This window comes from Salmo salar, unplaced genomic scaffold, assembly GCF_905237065.1.
Source record: "Salmo salar unplaced genomic scaffold, Ssal_v3.1, whole genome shotgun sequence".
NCBI lineage: Eukaryota > Metazoa > Chordata > Actinopteri > Salmoniformes > Salmonidae > Salmo > Salmo salar.
The window spans coordinates 5,001-12,104 of record NW_025547362.1 but is presented as its reverse complement, the minus strand read 5'-3'; the positions used below and the strand labels follow the sequence as shown (position 1 = coordinate 12,104).

The following is a 7,104-nucleotide window of genomic DNA, read 5'->3' as shown; positions in this document are numbered from 1 at the left end:
CTCGGGTACCGGTACCTCTGTATATGCCTCCACATTGGATCTGTACCGTACCCCTGTATATACCCACATTGACTCGGCACCGGTACCCCTGTATATAGCCTCCACATTGACTCGCACCGGTACCCTGTATATAGCCTCCACATTGACTCTGTACCGGTATCTGTATATAGCCTCGTTAATGTTATGTTGTGTTACTTTTTATACTTTTTTACTTTAGTTTATTTGGTCAATATTTCCTGAACTGTTCTTGAACTGTACTGTCGGTTAAGGGCTTGTAAGCAACCATTTCTAACGCTAAGGTCTACACTTGTTGTATTCGGCGCATGTGACAAATAAAGTTAGATTTTATTTTATTTGAATACCAAGTCTAGGGATCTGCACCTTTAACCAATACCAGGTCTAGGATATTTTTTACAGGGATTCAGTAACTACAAATATGAAAGGTCACTGACCTGAAGATCCCCACCACCTCAGTAGAGTCCACACTCCTTGGAGGTTGATCTACAGGAGGGGTAGGTGCTAGAGGGTAAGGGGTTGATTTGGTACTGACCTGAAGATCCCTGGGTCCTCCCTCAGTAGAGTCCACACTCCTTGAGGTTGATCTTAATGATGACGTCGGACGGCGCCAAACACGAACTGGACGTTCTTGGTGTCGGTGGCGCAGGTGAAGTGGGTGTAGACTCTTCAGTGCCCTTCCTCCTGTTCAGATCCTCAAACTGACACTGGATGAGGCTGCAGCCTCCTCATTGTACTGGCTCCTGTAAAAATAATAACAACAAAATAATAATGCATTATGGGTACTGTAGTACACTGGATGTAGGCTGCAGCCTCCTCATATGTACTGGCTCCTGAAAAAAATAACAACAACAATAAGAATGCATTATGGGTACTGTAGTACACTGGATGTAGGCTGCAGCCTCTCATATGTACTGGCTCCTGTAAAAATAATAACAACAATAATAATAATAATGCATTATGGGTACTGTAGTACACTACATATAGGCTGCTGCCTCATATGTACTGGCACCTGTAAAAATAATAACAACAACAATAATAATGCATTATGGGTACTGTAGTACACTCAGATATAGGCTGCAGTCTCCTCATATGTACTGGTACTGGGGTTGGTGAGAGACAGATACTCAGCACAAGAGCATTATGGGTAATGTAGTACAAGTTTTAGGTTGTAGTTATTATAGGAATTATAGGACTATTTCTCTCTATACCATTTGTATTTCAAGTATCTTTGACTATTGGATGTTCTTATAGGCACTATAGTATTGCCAGCCTAATCTCGGGAGTTGATAGGCTTGAAGTCATAAACAGCACTGTGCTTCAAGCATTGCGAAGAGCAGCTGGCAAACGCAGGAAAGCGCTGTTTGAATGAATGCTTACGAGCCTGCTGCTGCCTACCACCGCTCAGTCAGACTGCTCTATCAAATATCAATCATAGACTTAATTATAATATAATAAACACACAGAAATACGAGCCTTAGGTCATTAATATGGTCAAATCCGGAAACTATCATTTCGAAAACAAAACATTTATTCTTTCAGAAATACGGAACCGTTTCGTATTTTATCGAACAGGTGGCATCCATAAGTTTAAATATTGCTGTTACATTGCACAACCTTCAATGTTACATTGCACAACCTTCAATGTTATGTCATATTACGCAAAATTCATGGCAAATTAATGACGTTCTTTGTTAGGAAGACATGGTCTTCACACAGTTCGCAACGAGCCAGGCGGCCCAAACTGCTGCATATACCCAGACTTTGCTTGTACAGAACGCAAGAGTAGTGACACAATTTCCCTAGTTAATATTGCCTGCTAACATAAATTTATTTTAACTTGTATTGATTTTAAGAAAGGCATTGATGTTTATGGTTAGGTACATTGGTGCCACTGACAGTGCTTTTTTTCGTGAATGCGCTTGTTAAATCATCGCCCGCTTGGCGAAGTAGGCTGTGATTCGATGATAAATTACTAGGCACCGCATTGATTATTTGCAAACACAGGACAAGCTACTTAAACTAGTAATACTCGTCAACCATGGTAGTTAACTGTGATTATGTTAAGACTGAGTGTTTTTTATAAGATAAGTTTAATGCTAGCTAGCAACTTACCTTGGCTCCTTGCTGCACTGGTAACAGGTGGTCAGCCTGCCACGCAGTTTCAAGTGGAATGCAATGTAATCGCCATATCGGCGTCCAAAAATGCAGATTACAGACTGTTATGATAACTTGAAATCGGCCCAATTAATCGGCCATGCCTCAGTATGGAACATTTCTGGGATCTTTTATTTCAGCTCAGAAACCAACACTTTACATGTTGCGTTTATATTTTTGTTCAGTATGTATTAAAGCAGGTGCTTCCACATAGATGTGGTTCCTGAGTTAATGAAGTAATGAACTTCTTTGGACTGACTTGTTGCACCTTCACAACACTATGATTATTATTTGACCATGCTGGTTATTTGTGAACATTTGAACATCTTGGCCATGTGCTGTTATAATCTCCACCGGCACAGCCAGAAGAGGACTGGCCACCCCTCATAGCCTGGTTCCTCTCAGGTTTCTTCCTAGGTTTTGGCCTTTCTAGGGAGTTTTCCTAGCCACAGTGCTTCTACACCTGCATTGCTTGCTGTTTGGGGTTTTAGGCTGGGTTTCTGTAAGCACTTTGAGATATCAGCTGATGTAGAAGGGCTATATAAATACATTTGATTTTATTTGATTTAGGGGCAGTATTTTGACTGATGACAAGCGTCACAAAGTAAACTGTCTGTTACTCAGGCCCAGAAGCTAGGATACGCATATAATTGGTATATTTGGATAGCACTCTGAAGGTTCTAAAACTGTTACAATAATCGCTCTGTGAGATAACAGAACTGATATGGCAGGCAAAACCAGAGGAAAATCCATCCAGGAAGTGGGATTTTTTTATGTGAGTGGGTTTTCCATTGAAAGCCTATTGACTATCTAATCGAGTTAGGGCCCAGATTGCAGTTCCTATGGCTTCATTAGATGTAAACAGTCTTTGGACATGGTTTCTTCAGGCTTATTTTCTGAAAAATGAAGAAGAATGAGACCTTTGGTCAGGGGGACTATTGAATCACGCAGTACTGGTTTGCGGCGTAACTGTGTGCGCGCTCTTCGTTGTTTTTCCTTTCTATTGAATACGCTATTGTCCAGTTGAAATATAATAGATTATTTAGATAATTGACAACCTGAGGATTAATTATAAACATCGTTTGACATGTTTTGACGAACTTTACCCGAATTATTAGGATGTATTCGTCTGCATGTTTTGACCGCGAGCCAGTGGATTACTGAACAAAACGTGCCAACAAAACTGAGTTTTTGGGATATAAAGAGGGACTTCATCGAACAAAACGACCATCTATTGTTTAGCTGGGACCCTTGTGATTGCAACCAGACTTTCGTGACTCCTACTTGGTTGGAAAATGTTTGGTATGCTTTTGTAAGCGGGCGCTGTCCTCAGATAATCACATGCTATGCTTTCGCCGTAAAGCCTTTTGAAATCTGACAAAGCAGCTGGATTAACAAGAAGTTTATCTTTTAACCGATGTATAACATTTGTATTTTCTTGAATGTTTATTATTACCATTTCTGTAATTTGAATTTGGCGCTCTGCAATTTCACCAAATGTTGGCTAGATTGGACGCTAGCGTCCCACGCCTAAAGAGGTTTTTAACATCCCATCATGCTTAGGGCCATTATTTTGGCTAGCATGGCTATGCCCCCACAGGATGACAATGCCCCATCCACAGGGCACGAGTGATCACTGAATGGTTTAACCTCTTGGGCTAGGTGGGACGCTAGCGTGCACACCTGTGGTGCACTCCATCAACAGCAGGTGCATTTCAAGAGCGGCAAAATTTGAATGCCAAATATGTCAAAATTCAAATTTTTCAAAAATACAACTATGTTACACCATTTGAAAGATAAACATCTCCTTAATCTAACCACGTTCTTGCGGATTTCAAAAAGGTTTTACGGCGAAAGCATAAATTTAGAGTATGTTAGGACAGTACATTTACAAGAGTTGTGTGTAATGTTTTGTCAAGTCAAAGACAGGGTCACCAAAACCATAAAACCAGCTAAAATGATACAATAACCTTTTTTACAATCTCCATCAGATGACACTCCTAGGACATTATGTTTAGACAATGCATGCATTTTAGTTCTATCAAGTTCATATTTATATACAAAAACAGCGCTATTTACTATGGCATTGATGTTGAGGAAATCGTTTCCTCCAATAACCGCAGTCAAGTCAGCGTCACAAATTAAATAATTAAAATTAGAAAAACATTGGTAAAATATTATATTGTCATTTAAAGAATTATAGATTTACATCTTTGAAGCAATCAACTTGCCAGATTTAAAAATAACCCTACTGGGAAATCACACTTTGCAATAATCTGAGCACTGTGCGTTTAGAAAAATACGCGTTGCGATACAGACTAGACGTCATGTTGGGGAGATCTAAAATCGAAAACTACTATGTAAATAATCCATTACCTTTGATTCTCTTCATCAGATGTCACTTCCAGGTATCACGGGTCCATAACGAATGTAGTTTTGTTCAAAAAAGCTCATCATTTATGTCCAAAAATCTCCGTCTCGTTAGCACATGATGTAAGCCAGCCGGACTTCGTCATGAACGAGGGGAAAAAATATATTTCCGTTCGTTCAAACATGTCAAACGTTGTATAGCATAAATCATTAGGGCCTTTTTTAACCAGAACATGAATAATATTCAAGGTGGACGAATGCAAGCCTTTTATAACGTATTGGAACGAGGGTGCCCAAACATGAAGTAGCGCCCAGGTGTCTAATGGGACATCACCGTTCCATGGCTCTTGTTCGGTCAGATCTCCCTCCAGAAGACTCAAAACACTTTGTAAAGGCTGGTGACATCTAGTGAAGCAATAGGAAGTGCCAAAATATTCCTAAACCCCTGTGTTTTTCAATGGGATAGGTTTAAAGTCAATACAACACATCAGGTATCCACTTCCTGTCAGAAAATGTCTCGGGGTTTTTGGCCTGCCAAATGAGTTCTGTTATACTCACAGACACCATTCAAACAGTTTTGGAAACTTTTAGAGTGTTTTCTATCCATATATAATAAGTATATGCATATTCTAGTTACTGGGTAGGATTAGTAACCAGATTAAATCGGGTACATTTTTTTTATCCAGACGTGCAAATGCTGCCCCTAGACCCAACAGGTTAAAGAGCAGAAAATGATGTAAACCATATGCCATGGATGTCTCTCAGTCACCAGATCTCAAACCAATTGAACACTTATGGGAGATTGTGGAGCGGTGCCTGAGACAGCGTTTTTCCACCACCAACAACAAAACACCAAATGATAGAACTTCTAGTGGAGACTGGTGTCACATCCCTCCAATAGAGTTCCAGACACTTGTAGAATCTATGCCAAGGTGCATTGAAGCTGTTCTGGCTCGTGGTGACCCACCGCCCTATTAAGACACTTTATGTTGCCGTTTCCTTTATTTTGGCAGTTACCTGTACTTTTATTTATTTTACCTTTATTTAACTAGGCAAGTCAGTTAAGAACAAATTATTTTCAATGACGGCCTAGGAATAGTGGGTTAACTGCCTTGTTCAGGGGCAGAACGACAGATTTTTACCTCCCCGTCAGTTCGGGATTCGACCTTTGCAACCTTTCGGTTACAAGTCCAACGCTCTAATCACTAGGCTACCTGCCGCATATGGGTAGTAGAAATGCAAGCTAAAGCAAAGTTCAGAAAAAGCTAACAGTTACTTTCTAAATATGCTTTATTTAGGTTTCTAATGGAATGACCCCAAAATAGCTAACAAAAACAACAATGACTTTGGCTTTTAAAAAAAAGTACACAAACTCCTATTTAAAATCAGGAGCACCTACAACACTTACAAATATTTGACTTCATGTATTTGGTCAGTGTGTGTGTGTGTGTGTGTGTGTGTGTGTGTACGTGTCTGATCCTCACCTGCGTACTCGGGGTAACAGATGGTGAGTGGACTCCTGCCAATCTTCTCCTCGAACAGATCCTTCTTGTTGAGGAAGAGGATGACGGAGGTGTCTGTGAACCACCTTGTTGTTGCAGATGGAGTCAAACAGCTTCATGCTCTCATGCATACGGTTCTGCAGGGGAGGACCGAACGGTTCATTAATAGGACCCGGGCCGGGTGGCAAGTAACGTAAATGCTAATGCTACATGAATGAAAATGCTATGCATCCTGAGTCGGCTAGCACCGAGACGTTTTGAAAAGGAGGTGAGAGATTTGAGTAAGGGACAACTCCTCACACTTCCTCTGGAGACTGAACTGACTCCGCCCATCCCCCCCCTCCTCTACCTCCATCTTCACCACCTTCTTCTGCCTGAATTGAACCCCATCACCCTTCCTCACCCCTCTTCGTCTCCTGCCAACACCAGGTCATAGTCGCTGAGCGCCACACAGAAGATTATGTCCATCACTCTTTCCCTTCTCTCTCCACCCCCTCCTCTCCTTACCATCTCTTCGTCCTCTGCCAACACCAGGTCATAGTCGCTGAGCGCCACACAGAATATGATGGAGGTCACTCCCTCAAAGCAGTGGATCCACTTCTTCCTCTCCGACCGCTGGCCGCCCACGTCAAACATTCTGGGGTGAAACAATAACAAAGACACCCAGCGTGTGACACAGCAGGATCAGGTCAACGTAATGTTCAGGGCAGGAGGGGAGAGAGGGAGGTACCACAGTGTGAAGGTAAACATACAGTATAACTATTGATAGATTTGACAAGATTTGATGACCAATTACCCATTCTGGTTGTTTGACTTTGCATGCATGCACCTCTCACTAGTTTCACTTGAACTAATTCAGGCTGATTTATGCACCTGTACCCCACCATGCACCACAGTCCCAGATAGTCAGTTCAGCTCATTCAGGCTAACTCTGCACCTGTACCCCACCATGCACCGCGGTCCCAGATAGTCAGTTCAGCTGTTCAGGCCAACTCTGCACCTGTACCCAACCATGGTCCTAGACAGTAGAGGTAGAAGTTTACACTGAGCAACTCAACTG

The 7,104-nt window shown here is 41.7% G+C and overlaps 1 pseudogene; it reads right to left on the bottom strand.

The window, feature by feature from the left end:
- Positions 1-572: 572 nt before the first annotated feature.
- LOC123731798 (guanine nucleotide-binding protein G(i) subunit alpha-3-like) lies at positions 573-7,017 on the bottom strand (annotated as a pseudogene).
- Between the last annotated feature and the right edge of the window lie 87 nt (positions 7,018-7,104).